Source organism: Danio rerio, chromosome 10, assembly GCF_052040795.2.
Source record: "Danio rerio strain M-AB ecotype USA chromosome 10, GRCz13ab, whole genome shotgun sequence".
NCBI lineage: Eukaryota > Metazoa > Chordata > Actinopteri > Cypriniformes > Danionidae > Danio > Danio rerio.
The window spans coordinates 34,277,501-34,294,738 of record NC_141030.1 but is presented as its reverse complement, the minus strand read 5'-3'; the positions used below and the strand labels follow the sequence as shown (position 1 = coordinate 34,294,738).

The 17,238-nt window shown below is 35.3% G+C and overlaps 1 protein-coding gene and 1 long non-coding RNA gene across 21 annotated transcripts in view; one reads left to right on the top strand and one right to left on the bottom strand.

Moving 5' to 3' along the window:
- Positions 1–17,238, bottom strand: part of ntm (neurotrimin) — a 628,604-nt gene that overhangs the window by 29,580 nt on the left and 581,786 nt on the right.
- LOC147842128 (uncharacterized) lies at positions 6,595–8,564 on the top strand. The gene is made up of 4 exons (XR_015501251.1): positions 6,595–6,723; positions 7,401–7,458; positions 7,574–7,636; positions 7,754–8,564. It is a non-coding gene; the product is annotated as an uncharacterized LOC147842128 (long non-coding RNA).

Sequence of the window (17,238 nt, the reverse complement as noted above, 5' to 3'; positions counted from 1 at the left end):
AAAAAACAATACATCATAAATATATGGAATAGTATATACAAAGATTGATTAATAACCATATTCTGAGTTAGTTTTGGTAATCTCATATTAGAGCAATGTTATTTTAAAGAATGATAATTAATCCATATTAACGAACTGTGAGCAAAAGAAAGCAGGTGAACAACACAATGTGCGATAATGAAATCTTTTAAACAATCGCGCGCATCACAGCAGCTTTTGCCGCAAGTTATCATCCTCTCATTAGGTATTCACAGAAATTATTTAAAGAATAAACTTACAAAGGACACTTAAAAATGTAGACTTGCAGACAGATATCTTGTGATGGGGAGCAGCGCAGGAAAAAAAGGCAGTATTTTACTGTAACCCCTGGCACATCAGTGGAGACTGACAGATGCAGGATTATTTTTCCTTTGTCCACTTTTGTAGCGTTTTTGTACATTTTTGTGAAGTTGAAGGCTACATCTTCATCTAATAGTTTGTTGGCATGACACAGACCAACATTAGAGCAAACTCGGAGAACTTCTTTTCTACTTTAGCTCTCTTTGCCACTGGTCCTTTACCACTGTTGTTTTCACATCTGGAAATGTACATATGAACAGCGCTCTTACTGAGACGGGATCACGTTAGCTGAAATGAGGCGATATAGGAGAATCCGTATCCGTATCCATATCTGAATCAGTCCTTACTTTTATACGAATTACATAAAAAGAGATAATTTGCTTTCGACTTGAATAGGTTTTTGCAAAGTAGACATATCAAGCTTTATATAGATATCATAAATCATCATTTTCAAGAGTTTTTGCAGAGTTTCCTTTCATTTTAGTGAGGTGTTTTTCTGAACAGTCTGCACGCGTCTTCAGACGCTTGTAATAACAATGCCTCGTGGGCGTGGTCGCATTATAACTAATGAGATCAGACTGAGAAACTAGACATAGCGTTGGTTTCATACTGATTACTTTATCAAGCAATATTTGTTTTTGCATTTAAAAGTAGACACTTCAAGCTTTCTAGAGACATATGTCTCGTGTCGGTGTGTTTTGTTTTTGAGGAGTTTCTGACGAGTTACTGATGCGCTTCTAAAAGCAGTTCACGGAGAAAAGAGAGATTGCCTACACTGTTTTCCTTATTTTGCAAAACCACACACGTTTGTTGTTGTTGTTGCGAGTGTACACATCAAAAAGTAGACACATAACAGATTCGATTGATGTATTGATCTTATCTGTACAATCAAAACTGAAAGTATAAGTTCAATTCAGCAGTTTGACGATGCTACAGATAAAAATTTGTATACGCGGTCTTCGACCCCAGGGGGTTAATAAGGGTATGACCAACTGTAAATAGAAGCACCCTTTGTTAATGCATAGTATGATAGCTTCATTGTCACAATGTGCACATATGATAGAGGTGGACATTCGTCCCCCAAAAGATGGCGGAGGGATGGCGAGCTGAAAATATAAGGTGTGGCATGGCTTGGCTGGTGGTCCTGGAAGTATCTCTTGAAGGCAGAGTAAGCGATGGTGGAGCAGAGTTTAAACCCATTAGTAATCTTGAAATTTGCTTAAAATGCAAATGTATCTACCACCGAGTCAATGGATGAAACATTACTCCATTTGTCAGAAATATCCTCCTATTCATTGTAGTCAAGTGGGAAGTTTGTTTCTTTGCCATTTTCACCTCCCACACACCAATTCCAAACTGTCCAAAAAAAAAAAAACAGCCCACAAAGGGCTCACACAACAACAAACTCCAAACCCTCGGCTGATGGTCAGCAGACACTTTTAAATCATACATCCGCCAATACCACCTCAAAGCTGCCCAGCAGACCATTAGATAAACCTTTCATTTCTTCATCGTAGAGTTCTCCACTTCCTTCAACCATCGAAGTGCTCCGCTTCCTATAAGTGTTGAGTCCTCCGCCCCTCTTTTTTTTTTCTTCAGCTCAGGATGCTCTGCTTGCCTTAAGAGCCAAGTCCCTTCACTTTACTTTTTCCTTTCAGCTTTCAGTCTTTCCCTACTTTTTTCTGGCAACAAGTTCCGCAGCTACTTAATCTTCCTTCCACATACCCATTCCCCAGCACTATATACCCTTTTTGGCTTCGTGCTTTAATTATTCGGGGGTCACCACAGCAGAATGAACCTCCAACATGTTTTACACAGCGGATGTCTTTCCAGCTGCAAACCATCACTGGGAACACCCATACACTGCATGCTACCGACTGTGCCACTACGCTGTACATAATATGCTTTGTGTCAATGTTCTCCTCGTGTTCGCATGGGTTTACCCCCCAAATCCAAAAACGTGGTATAGGTGAATTAGGTAAGCTAAATTGTGTGTGTGTGTGTGTGTGTGTGTGTGTGTGTGTGTGCGTGTGTGTGTGTGTGTGTGTGTGTGTTTGTGTGTGTGTGTGTGTGTGTGTGGATGTTTCCCCAATGATGGATTGCAGCTCTAAGGACATCCACTGCATAAAACATATGCAGGATAAGTTGACAGTTCATTCCACAGTGGTGCCCCCAGATTAATAAGGTGACTAAGCCAAAAAGAAAATGAACGAATGCTGTCATTCAGGCTCAACATGTCTAATTTTGTGGTTTTCACCAGCAACAAACTGCAGCTCTAATCTAAACTAATCTACATACCACTGTTTTAAATTCACACTGCAGAACTATAAGGCTGTTCTATAGACCTCTAGCTGAAGTAGCTCAGCCCTGTATGAGTGTAAAGTACTGCAGCAAAGCACTAAGACTGCAGAGCTGTTGTCCACACACATATACGCACACACTCACTAAACCCCTGAGAGAAGGAAAGCAGAGTTGGGCAAGGTGCTGAATCAATCCAGGCACAGCTGAACGTGTCATCTTACCAGGGACAGCTTCTCTGTCTGATCCCTCCAGAGCAGCAGGACAGAAACGCCATTACCACAACACCTGATTTCAGCCATGAACCAAACAGCAGATTTATACACACATTCATTGGGGGGATAAAACAAATGCGTGACCTTATGATGACCTTAAAGTCTATGTGTAATGAAAATATAGCATATTTATTTTACTAGTGCACATTTATATTCTTTAGATGAAAAATTATAAGTGCAAATTAATCCACTGGAAAAAAAAAAAAGTTTTTTCCTTTAATCAAAGTCTGAGCATTAGGCAGTAGTTCACTGATGACATCAGTTATCACTGATAATGGTTTTAGCTACGATATTCTTAACCACACCCCTCTTACCATTAGTTTGCTATTAGGGAATCATGTTCAAAAAGAAAGCCCCACCCCTTTTTATTCATTCATTTTCTTTTCGGCTTAGTCCCTTAATAATAAGTGGTCGCCATAGCAGAATGAACTGCCAACTTATTCAGCATATGTTTTACACAGCAGATGCCCTTCCAGCTGCAACCCAACACTGGCAAACACTCTTGCATTCACACACATACACTACAGACAATTTAGCTTATTCAATTCTGGTTTCCTCTGGGTTCTGCGGTTTCCCCCAGAAGTCCAAAGACATGCGGTACAGGTAAACTGGGTAGGCTAAATTGTTCGTAGAGTATGAGTGTGAATGAGTGTGTATGGATGTTTCCCAGAAATGGGTTGCAGCTGGAAGGGCGTCCGCTGTGTAAAACATATGCTGGATAAGTTGGCGGCTCATTGCACTGTGGCGACCCCAGATTAATAAAGGGACTAAGCCGAAAATAAAATAATAGAATGTATTATCATTCCATTTTTAGGGAATAATGTAATCGCAGTAATGTAACGCATTATATTTTGAGTTTGTTGAATTTTGAATGTAATTGCGTTATTTGCGTTACAAACTATAGTTTTTAGAAGAAAAAAAAAATGCTTCCTTAAATCACGTTTTCAGCTGCAACATCAGATGATAAGAATTTACTTTTACATTGCTGGAGAACATGAACTGAAATAGCTGCTGTTGAGAGTGGTTGCTTCTTCAAGTGGAAATAAAATCATTACTTTGATTTTACTGAGCATAAAAAACTAAAATGTTGCTGTGGAATTCAGTCTATGTAGTCTCTAAAGAACTTTCAACAGCTTTTAACCCGACCAGCAACTTGTTCAAGCATTGTTCACGCATTTCTGACATTCTACTACAACACCCGTCACCAAGGCGGACACGATCGCCCAAAAAACATGGCAGTCCAATTCCCCCTAAATTGTTCTTTTTGTGCAGGATAGTGAAGGTAACTTGGGTAACTGTCGGGAGTAAAGGTAACTTATGAATGTGAGGAGAAGTGTGACTGCTTATGGGGCCATTCACATATCATGTCTTTTGTGCGCACAAGTTTGTTAATTCCAATTGAGGAGAGCACTCGCATTTTCCAGGCACACCCAGTGAAAAACCATGAGTCACGTGACAAGAACTGACCAATCAACTTCATGCTTTGTATGGAATATACACATTTTGGTAAACTAAATTACCTCAGACAAACACAGAACACCCAAACACTGCAGTGCTTTTTCATACTATGGATGTCAATGGTTACAGGTATCCAGTTTTCTTCTAAAACTTTTTTCGTATTTTGTGTTCCAAAAAAAAAAAAAGAAAAAAAAAAAGACAAACACGTTTGGAACAAGGGTCAATGATCAACCCATTTTAATGTTTCTCAGTGAATATTAAATTACTGAAAGAGCTGCAGTTTATTTTGTATTTTATAGGTGTATTTTATATGTTTTAAAAGTAACTTCAAAGTAATTAGTAATCTAATTACTTTTTTTTCATTTAGTAATTAGTAATGTAATCAGATTACCTTTTTCCAGTAGTAATCAGTAATTGGTAATCTATTACTTTCCTTAAAGTAGCTTACCCATCACTGGGTATCGGTAAAGTCTGGTTCAGGCGGACTTTAAAAATCATCTCAGCATTTATTTATATTTTTTTTAGGGGATGCTTAAATGCAATATATTGGAACTGTTTTCTACATTTTTGATTACTATTTATTCAGTAGACATTTAAGTTGCCATGAAGCATGCATGAAGCATCACAACATTGTTTTTACAATTTACAATCTTGATAAGCCAGAATTAGCAGTTTGCTGGAGACGATATAGTAACTCTATGGCTGATTATTCTCATAGATTCTGGAACTGCCCAGCAGTCCAATCTTATCAGTTAATGGTGATTGCAGAAATTGAATCAATAATGGGTTCTGAGATTGATCATTGCTTTGAAACTATCTACTTAGGAAACATGCCAACTGATTTTAATGCTCAAGACAAATACATCCTTAAAATGTTACTGGTAGCTAGTAAATAGAAGAAACAACTAGGAAATGGATGAGAATCGACCTACCAAAGAAGAGTGGGTAATGACTGTAAAATATCTATCTGAAATGGAGAAAATGACCTTTTCCCAGACAAACTATGGATGAATTATATAAAAATTGGTCGAAATGATGATTGCATACAGAAAAATGGATAGTGCATAAGTAACTATGGAGTGTTTTGCAGTGGGTATGCCATGCTTCTTGTTTACCCAGGTGAGGTATTTACTGAATATTGTGGACTCTCTCTCTCTCTATATATATATATATATATATATACATTTTATATACATTTATTGATTGATTTATATTACTCATTCCATTCATTTTACCTAATTGACTTTTAATTTCTGAGGATAGACCAAGAGGGTTGTAAAAAAAATGCTGGGTCCCACACAATACCTTCATGTTGTCCCAACACAAATCGATTAACTGAACTTAATTTATACAAATTTAAGTGGATTAAACATAAAAAAATAAAGATGTTACAAAAAATACTTAAGATTTGTGTCATTTTAACTTATTTGAATTAAGTATTTTTAACAAGGAGAAAATGTCATTTTTTGAGTGTAAGAATGACGTAAGAGCTGTGTGCAATGTCTCTGGTGACCTGTTTGTTCTATTATTTTTACTTATTTTGTGCTAAAATTTGGCCAAATTAAAAAAAAACAAACAAAAAAAAAACAGTAAAACAGTTATACAGCTACATAGAGTTTTTGCAAAACTGTTGCCACTTTGTTTTCATGAGTCTGCATTGGAGTCAGATAATATCCCATTCGTATGTATTATATCATAATTTATAATAATAATAATAATAATAATAATCATAATCACCAGCCATTTTATTAGGTACACCTTACTGGTATCAGGTTGGACCCCCTTTTTCCTTTAGAAGTGCCTTAATCCTTCATGGCATAGATTCAACAAGGTACTGGAAATATTCCTTAGAGATTTTGGTTTATAGTGACATGACAGCATCACACAGTTGCTGCAGATTTGTCGGCTGCACATCCTTGATGTGAATCTCCTGTTCCATCACATCACAAGGTTTTCTATTGGATTGAGATCTGCTGCACTCAAAAAAATGAATTATGGCTTTAGTTGGTTCAAAGAATGTAACTATGTTTAAATTAAACAATTCACTTATGTTTGTGTATTAAAAATAAAAGTGTTGTGTTGGAAAAAATTAGAAAAAGTAAGTTTTCACATTTAAACAGCTCGCTTATGTAACATGAATGAAAGGGAGTTGTGTTGCTTTTGCAGTACTGCATTTTGGTCAATAGGTGGAGTAATATCTGCACATGCGCAGTTTCAAAACAACACAGGAAGTAAGAAGATTCAAACCACAACGATCACTCTCAGCTCGGCGCCATATTATGGGAATCAAAAGATGAAGATTACAGTACAAATTGCGAACGTGCACAAAGCTTTCCCCAATGTGGACACACAGGTGAGATTTTTTTTTACTTTTTATGTATTTATACTGAGGCTGTGACAACATTTGAATCATGAATGTACTCTCTTGTAATACTATGTTGTGTTTGTGTATAGTATTGCTATGAAATTGCCATGTTCCCTGTGTCTTTTCCACATTATAGACAGATAAATGTATAGTTTGTTTTGCATTCCTGTGAAATTTTATACTTGGTATATATTAACTCCCCCCAAATAAAGTTGCAAACGTTTGTAGTAAGGAATAATTAGTCAGTTAGAATAGTCTAAGCTTTTCACTCATCATAGCACACGTGCTGCTGATAATGTGACAATAAAAGTGATTTGATTTTTTATTTGATTTGATAGTCTCTATTTTAAATGAGTGTCAAGCGTTTTGTTGAGTTTGAATGGCAGTTTTGATAACTTACATAATATTAATTAAAATGTGGTGTTGGCACGTTGTTATTTATTATCTAATTGTATTCAAGCCTGTTAACTTAAAAAAAAAAATCTTGACAAGCATATGTGACACTTAAATAGGATGACATCTGGCATGATGACATATTTAATGTAAGCTTATTTGTTTGGTCATCTAACACGTTTAAATTTTTAAGTTTAGTAGTTTGCTATTTATATTATTATATTTTATTATTTTAAATCTTTGCTCACTCACATCTATTTTCTCCCTCACAGGTTTACAGCTCAACCTCTAAAGTCCCATATCTGGCTGAGGAGACTGTGGATCATCCAGGTACAATGCTTTTAGATGCCTATACACACATTAAAATGATGTACAGTAAAAATTACTAGTAATTTTAACTACTAATTATTTAATAAATTACTAATTGTCATTTCATGTTATTTAGAACATCACCAGTGGAAAAAAGGTGTGAATGCATCCTCAAAGCCCCTAAGTGAGGGAGTACATGGTAAGCTATTTTATTTTATTTTTTAAAACATTTTAAATGTATTTTCCTCTTAAATCAATTCCTCCTTTCTCCTTTGATCTGTTGGTAAATTTTAATTTTTTTACCTGACTTTTTTAGGATGCTGGGCATGATGAAGCGCAAACCTTGATGTGCAACACCACCTTATGAATCTACAGTAGTTACATTAACATTTATCAGACTCTTTTGTCTAAAGTGACTTACAATTGAGGACACATTCAGCAAATCAACAAGAAGAGGCAATACATCCAAGATGTGCTAATTATACAAAAAATTTTAAGAATTAAGAATGCTTCTACATGTGGTTTGCCAAGCCCACACACCTGTGTGAAGCAGACTTCATGCACAATGTTTTGTTTTTGTAGATATAGGGAGTGGTTGTAAGAAAGTGTCTGGTGCAAATGTGCATAAATGGTGCAAGTGTCAGAGAGATGAATGTGTGTAGCTATTGCATGTTCTGTGATGGTTGGTCTAATTTATGGTGTAGTGCTGATCGTGTTACTTTGCTTTAAAATGTTAATCTTTCTTTGAACAACTGAAGTGTTATCTGCTTTTTCAGTGTAAAAAAGGTACAGTATAGTTTACAAAAGAAGACTTCATTTTTCTAAGTATATTTTTGATAAATCATTTAAAGGCAGAATATTATTTTTAAATGTTTTTTGTAATATATGAAAAGTATTATTTTGAAAAGTGTTTTTATGTTTTTGTAAGCATATTTTTAAAATCATTTATTGTTTTCAATTTACTTCATACTTGTATTACTATTATTTTAATAGTATTAATATTTTAACTTATTGTAAAAAGTGAAGATACAGATAAAGACAGTATTTGGATTTTGACAATCATTTTATTGCTGGAAAATATGTAAATCTGTAAAAATGCTTTTGAATAAACTCAATGAAACGGAAAATGTTTTTTTTATTTGGTTAAACATAACAATATCAATTTTAGAATAATTGAACTTAAATAACTACATTGATTAAAGCTAAATTATAAATGTTACGTTGATTGAACTAAACAATATTACATTACCTTTATGTAACTAACTTAAGTTCACTAAAATTAATATTCTTTCTTAAAGGTAACTTAACTCGGTTACGTGGAACCAGTGGACAAAAAAAAGTTAATTAACGCCAACATATCATTTTTTTGAGTGTGGCTATGGAGGCCATTTAAGTATAATGAACTCACTGTCATGTTCAAGAAACCAGTCTGAGATGATTTGCACTTATGACATGACATGACGCTTCCTGCTGGAAGTGGCCATCTGAAGATGGGTAAACTGTGGTCATAAAGAGATGGACATGGTCAGCAACAATATTTAAGTAACCAGTGGCGTTGACACAATTCGTACTAAAGTGTGTCAAGAAAATATCCTCCACACCATTACACCACCTCCACTAGCCTGAAGCGTTGATACAAGGCAGGATGGATCCATGCTTTAGGGTTGTTGATGCCAAATTCTTACACTCCCATCCGAATGCTTCAGCCAGAACCGAGACACATCAAACCAGGTAATGATTTTCTAATCTTCTAATGTCCAAATGTGAGCCTGTGTGAATTTTAGCCACAGTTTCCTGTTCTTAGCTGACAGGAGTGGCACCCGGTGTGGTCTTCTGCTGCTGTAGCCCATCTGCCTCAAGGTTTGAAGTGTTGTGCATTCAGAGATGCTCTACTGCACACCTCGATTGTAATGAGTTTTTATTTGACTTACTGTTGAGTTACCTTTCTATCAGCTCGAACCAGTCTGGCCATTCTCTGAGCTCTGGCATTAACAAAGCATTTGCGCCCACAGAACTGCTGCTCACTGGATAGTTCCTCTTTTTCGGACCATTTCTCTGTAAGCTCTAGAGACAGGTTTAGAGAGCACCAACAACCATGCCATGTTCAAAGTCACTTAAATCATCTTTCTTCCCCATTTTTATGCTTAGTTTACATTGCAGCAGATTATCTTGACCATGTGCATTGAGTTGCTGCCATGTGATTGATTAATTAGAAATTTGCGTAAACAGTTGGACAGGTGTACCTAATAAAGTGGCCGGTAAATGTAATAAATAAACATAGTTTATGATATAATAGCAAATAAATATGGTTCCTCAAAGAACCTTTCAAAAAATTATTGTGTAAGGAACCATTTAACACCCTTTGTGTAATGAAAAGTTTCTATGTGTTTAAAAGGTTCTTTATGAAACTGTTGATGCCAATAAAAAACTAGAGAGAACTTTTTCCCCTGGAAGGGAGGTATTCTAAGAAAAAAAAATGCAAACAACTGTTAATTCATTTAGAAAACAAAAGGTCTATTAACTGGCACACAAACACAGACTTGACTTGTGCAAAATCTTCAGTGTGTTATCTCAACAAAACAAACATAGATAGAATGAGTCACACATATGCCCTGCAGATATTTATTGGCTTTATTCAGCTGCGATTCTTGTCAGCAAAGATAATGCAGTTTGACAGGCTTGCTTTGATTCCAGCCATCAACTATTCTTCAGTCCTTGAGTCTTTGTTTGACTTAAAAATGCGAAGTGAAAGCCACATCTGTTACTAATGCTGGAATATGCTTTTGTTTGTGCCAGTGAGTGCAAATGTGTTTGTATGTGGCATATCAGTGGAAAAAAAACACGCCCACAATACACTTTAAATCACCAGCTAAATGTGCTGAAATATCTTAATTAGGTCGTTGGTATTCTTTTCAACTGAAATGCATGCAGCAAAATTGGGTGTTTTGGTGAATTTTGAATTGCGTGCAGCTCTTTTGAATGAAGAGCTGCATTCGATTTGAGAGACGGACAATGCAAGCTTGAATAAAAGCCAATAGATAAACACACAGCAAGAGTACACTAGTATGAGCTAGTTTGAAAAGTATTTTACGGATCCACATCTTTCCAAATCCACAACTTTACTTAGGAGATAAAAACAGCATAAATCAGACCAGACCTCCCACTTCAAATACATTTATTAAACAATGATGCTGTCATAAAAAAACTGAATTTAACAAGATGTACTGCAACATCTGTGAAACATCAGAATTGTGAGATGAAAGGAAGGGGAATAAATGCAAATTTACCTCTTTTTATAGGAAATTTCAAAGTTTTTTTTATTTATTATTTATGTTTTTTTTTTTTTTTTTTTTTTTTTTACTGAAAGCACATTTCCGACAAATTATATTAAAAAAAAAAAAAAAAAAAAAACTGTTAAAAACATGAATTCCTAAGGGGAAAAATTTAACTAAAAGGAAACCAAAACTTTTTAAATTGAACTTAACATTAAACATGGAAGGAACAACATTTGTGTTTTCGATTCAATCTGAATAATTCCACCCCTCCCCCTTTATTTGGCTTATTTAATTTTTTTTTTTTCTGATTAGGACTTCAGACTTTTTTGCCATTCTGACTCATGGTAAAAATTACAAGATATACGGTAAAAAATCTGTATTTAAAATTATCAGTATTAGTATTAGCAATAATTGGTGAGATATTTACCAAAAAAAAAAAAAAAAGTTCACTCTAGTTCTTTATTGGCATCAACAGTTTCATAAAGAACCTTTAAAACCCATAGAAAGTTCCCATTGCACAAAGGGTGTAAAATGGTTCTTTACACAATCATTTTCTGAAGGGTTCTTTGAGGAACCATATTTATTTATAATTAGATGATTAATTATATGTATTTATTACCATCCACTTCATTAGGTACACCTGTCCATCTGCTCGTTTACACAAATTTCTAATCAGCCAATCGCATGACAGCAACTCAATGCATTTAGGCAAGTAGACATGGTCAAAAAAAATCTGCTGCAGCTCAAACCGAGCATCAGAATGAGGAAAAAAGGTGATTTAAGTGACTTTGAACATGGCATGGTTGTTGGAGCCAGACAGGCTGGTCTGAGTATTTCAGAAAGGGCTAATCTACTGGGATTTTCACGCACAACCACCTGTAGGGTTCACAGAGAATGGTTTGAAAAAAGGAAAATATTCAGTTAGCGGCAGTTCTGTGGGTGCAAATGTCTTGTTGATGCCAGAGGTCAGAGGAGAATGGCCAGACTGATTCGAGCTGATAGAAAGGCAACAGTAACTCAAATAACCACTTGTTACAAACAAGATAAACAAAAGAGCATCTCTGGATGCACAACATGTCCAATCCTGAGGCAGATGGGCTACAGCAGCATAAGACTACACCGGGTGCCACTCCTGTCAGCTAAGAAGAGAAAACCGTTGCCTGGTCTGATGATTCTCTGCTGCGACATTCGGATAGTAGGGTCAGAATGTGGCATCATCAACATAAAAGCATGAATTCATCCTGTCTTGTATCAATGGTTTATGCTGCTGGTGGTGGTGTAATGCTGTGGGGGATAGTTTCTTGGCACACTTTGGGCCCATTAGTACCAATTAAGCATTGTGTCAATGCCACAGCCTACCTGAGTATTGTTGCTGACCTTGTCCCTTTATGAGCACAGTGTACTCATCTTCTGATGGCCACTTCCAGCAGGATAACACGTCATGGCATAAAGCGTGAATCATCTCAGAATGGTTTCTTGAACATGACAATGAGTTTATTGTACTCAGGTGGCCTCCACAGTCACCAGAGCTCAATCCAAGCCTCTTTGTGGTGTGGTGGAATGGGAGATTCACATCATGGATGTACAGCTGACAAATATGCAGCAACTGTGTGATGCTTTAATGTAAATATGGAGCAAACTATCTAGGGATTTTTCCAGTATCTTGATAAATCTATGCCACAAAGGATTAAGGCAGTTCTGAAGGCAAAAAGAGGTCCAACCCGGTACTAGTAGGGTGTACCCAATAAAGTGTCTGCTGAGTGTAGGCCTATAATTGTCAAAAATGGTGACAATTAAGAAATATAAAAGCCCAAATTGTACAATATATATAAAAAATGTTTTTCTCATAATGGTGAAGTTAAACAGAGAATTCTGAGGAAAAAACACCTAATTTCCAAAGTGAAAAAAGCCTCTATAACAAATCTACAAAAAAAAAAAAAGTATAATTGCAGCAAAACAAATAAAACAGCAGTTACAAAAAAAAGAAGAATGATAAGGTTTACACAAAGCTTGGTCACTGCTGAATTTGGTTTTTGAATGAAGAGTTACCGTTAATTTGAGACACAAATAATGCAAGCTTGAATAAAAAGCAACAAACAAACACAGATTACAATGAGGTAGTTTGCAAAAAGTAGATCACAGATCCACATCTTCCTGAACCCTCAGGAGAGATAAACAGCACAAACCAGAGCCGACCAGAATAATACCAATCTATAACTCCACTCCAAATACATTCATTTCACTCTGTTTCTGTCATCCAAAAAAAAAAAAAAAAAAAAAAAAACCTTCTTGAAAATAACTGGAGTCAGCACAGAATTGAAGAAGGGAGGGAAAGAGAAAAATGGAGTGCGAGATCGGCAGAGTAGAACTGTATTAGCAGTTAAGGCTATAGCGCACAGAGGATCATTTGGTTCCTGAAATGAGCTGCCGAACCCAAACACACAGCAGCCTCATTACATAGATGGTTATAAACAGGATTAATGCAATCACAGCTCAATAAAAACCTCCAGCAATGTGCTCCACACAATGTGCTCTTCACTGAGCCAAAACCCTAATTCGCACTGATGTAATAGAAGTGTTTAGCTCCTGGGACACAGACGCTCATTAAAAACAATGTTTATTCAAGTCGATTAAACAGCAGCGATGATAAATTAGCAACATTATTGACCTTATTCCTCACCCAAAGGTAAAACGACGCAACAACAACAACACGTTTACTCTTCCAATACCGGCAATTCAACTTGAACGCTGCTCGCTCTGATCTTTAGCCCACTGGATTTGCACGGCGAAAAAGAAATATGGGATTGGGAGAAAATCGCTTTTTGAAAATAATAATAAGTAAACAAGCCTCCCCACCACAGGCTTTTGCTCTGATCATCTGAAAGGGAGAGCACGCAGAGCCCTGCAAATGATTCATTCCACTGAATAATGTCTATTAAACAGTCTCAGGGGATAATAATGTTAATATATCATATTTATAAGTTCTTTGAAGCGTAAAGGAACTGTTTCTTTGGAGTGTGGTTGGATGTTATCCACATCTTCCACACATGCTCAATGGGAAGAAGGAGAAACACAGAACAACTAGTTCTGTAAATAGTTCTGTTTGTTGTTATTACACATACATTTATGTTTTAAAACAAGATGTTTTTATTTCAGATGCAAATGTTCGCAGTAATTTTGTGGATTATTTCAAAATAAGTGATTTTTACATATTGTTGACAGTCTTTCAGTATAAACTTCTATACATTAAATTGAATGCACATTTGAAAAAAGGCACACGTTATGTCATGTTGTGTACAATTTTGCATCTCAAGTAATTTGACATTTATAGGATGTTTCATGTCAAGATTTCTACTGAAAATCCTTGCAGACACAGGATTTAACGATACAAAACTAAAGAAAAGAAAACTAAAAACTAAACTAAGCTAAAAACAAAACAAAACAAAACAAAACAAAGAAACAAATAAAGAAATTAAAGAAAACAAAGCAAAAAACAACTAAACTAAAACCGAAACAAACTGAAACAAGACTAGACTAGACAAATCTAAACAAAACTTAATTATAAAACCTAATCAAAACAAGATTAGAGTAGACTAGACAAAGCAAAGCAATGCAAAACAAAAGAAAACTGAGCAAAACAAAACCGAAAACAAAAAGGATAACACTTTAGAATAAGTATTCGTTATAACTAGTTAATAGATCATTAATAACTGTTAGCTAATGAGTTATAAATGACTTTTGTCAAATGAATCATGAACAAGCTGTTAGTAAAATACTTACTGAAGACTTTAGTATCTGTTAATATTTTATATATGTTTTAAGAATGTTATTCTAAAGTTGCAACTATTCTTCATTTATTAACTGTTTGTAAATGAGGAGTAGTTGCAAGTTTAGAATAATGTCCAAATAACATACATAAGCTAATAACTAACACTTAACTAATATATTAACTCACCCTTTACAGATCAGTTGTTCATAGTTTGTTAACCATCTACTAATACCCGTGAAACTTTGTAGAACAGGAAATTGATGGAGAAAGTTCAAGGCACAGAAATTTGATGTGATATTTAAAATCTAAAATGTTTCTACCTTACCCTTGTTCCACTCATAGGCTTTTCTATGTGCTGTATTTTTCCAAAGAAACTCCACAGATGCAATGTTGAACGTTGTGTTTAACGTATAGAAACGCACATACTGAGCCATCACCTTTCAGAACAGCAGTATAAAACAGAACACAAACCCATGAGGTTAAACATGAAACTAATTTATTAGGTATAGTTATAAATCATTAAAATGCAGAAAGCAATCATTTTTTGTTACTTGTTAACTAACAGCTGGCAAGTTATTTTTTTGGGTATCTTTAAGGCACAGTTATACATATTTAAACGATTAACTTTTAAATTAAACAAGTCATTTATAACTCATTAACTAACAGTTTATTAATGAACTATAAACTAGTTATAATGGATAGTTATTCTAAAGTGTTACCACAAACCACAAACAGGAAAACAAAGTAAAACAAAAAGTTAAACTAAAAACAAAGAGAGAAAAAAAGGAAAAAAACAAACCCAAAGAAAACAAAGCAAAATAAGACACAAAAAAAATCAATAATACACCCGAACCTAAACTAAACTAAAACCAAAACATAAGACTAGACAAAAGAAAAAAAAGATTATTATTATTAATAATAATAATAATAATGTCATTATTATTATTATTAGTAGTAGTAATAAAAGCAAGAATGACTGAACTAATAATTTCATTTAAAGCTACATACAATATTAAATAAATAAATATTTAACATTTAACTTTTTTTTCTTTTCTACATTTAATAAATGCCGCCTTGATGAACAGAATGTATATATATTTATATATTTTTAATAAAAATAAACGACCCCAAACTTTTGACCGGTAGTGAATATATAAATACAATAATAAAATTCTCTTTCTCTACAGCCCCAACATAAATCACTGCTGCTGTGAAGCATAAGGTTTACATAAAGCTTTCTGGGAAGAGCACATACTCTTCTCACAGTAAAAGAGCTCAATATAATATTCATGACTTCAGCAAAAACAACTGGCCCTGTACTAAGTTTCAGTTTTGAGTTTTTCCTAGACTTCGGGCTTTATCAATAATTCAACCTGCTAATAGCCAGACCACCACACAATCTCCAAAGTAGAGAACTCGCACGTTTCCACACAACTGGAACATCTGTCAATCACACATATACAATCCCCGACCCCAGTGAGTTCATTTATATACAGTATTTTGGCTAATCTGATAATGCATAAAAGTGCAGCACTCTCACCCAAAATCCCGGTAATTTCCCACCATAAACAGCGCCGCTAATGGCCTTCAAATTGCATTTCGATGCTTTTTATGTAAATGCATTTCACCACAAATCCCGTCTAAACGACATGCTTAATGATCTCCCAAGCTTTTCTCCGTTACATCACTGTGATGTTTTCTTCACTGCAGCGTTCTGCATGTGAAGGTGAACTTTCCAAAGTCATTAAATGTTGCATGTTTCTTTAATGAGAATGGATGACAGCGAAGCGAGCTGCCCTCTTTAGATCCAGAACTAGATAAAGAAAGGACTCGGTATGATCACAATCTAAGTAAAACTTACAAGCGAGTGATGTGAAGCCGGGAGATACGGTGAAATCTCTCGGTTTATGTAGAGAGTCCGGAGAAAGAGCTGTGTGGCTTTGAGCGAAGTGCCATTTAAAGGTCGGAGATGTGTACTTACAGAACTAAGTGTGACTGGCAGACTTATTTCAGGCCTTTATTGAAACAATGTGAAAACGCTGCGGTAAATCTAAATGACTGGAGTGTGGTGAACGCTCAGGGGAGTCTGCTTGATAGCAATTTTTGTTTTATAAAAAGAAACAAATCTCTGACAAGACAACAAATCCTGGTGCTATCGAGATATTAAGATCTTATCGCAGGGGGGTCTGTGTCTTAATCAAGTTTCACACGTCGTTTGGACGGTGTCCGACTGATTCGGGTCCCATCAAGATTCCCGGTTGCCAGCTCTTTGAGGATTATGGCATGCTTTTACAAAAGCAAAATCAGATCTGAGAAGCAGCGAAGTGTTAAATAGATCTAATGGCACAAAAATATAGTGCTTATAAGGGGTGTTATTGTTTCTAACGCCAACACGTCCTGCCAGCTCACAGACTAATCTGAGCCTCATCTGCATTTTGAAAGTTTTTGTGTCAGAATTCAAGCTGTTTATACACTTAATGGATCGTTCAGCACTTGTTGAAAACATATCAGTGCATGCCAGAGTACTGCTTAATTCAAATCACTCGGGACTAAGGCTGCAACTAACGATTATTTTAATAATCTGTTGATTATTTTCTTCGATTAATTGGATTAAAAAAACCTACATTTCCAATCCTTTATTCAAAAACAGAATTGAAATACTTAGAAAGTGCACAAACATGTTGTCCCTAAACATCACTGAGCTGTTATAATAATAATAATAATAATAATAATAATAATAATAATAATAATAATAAT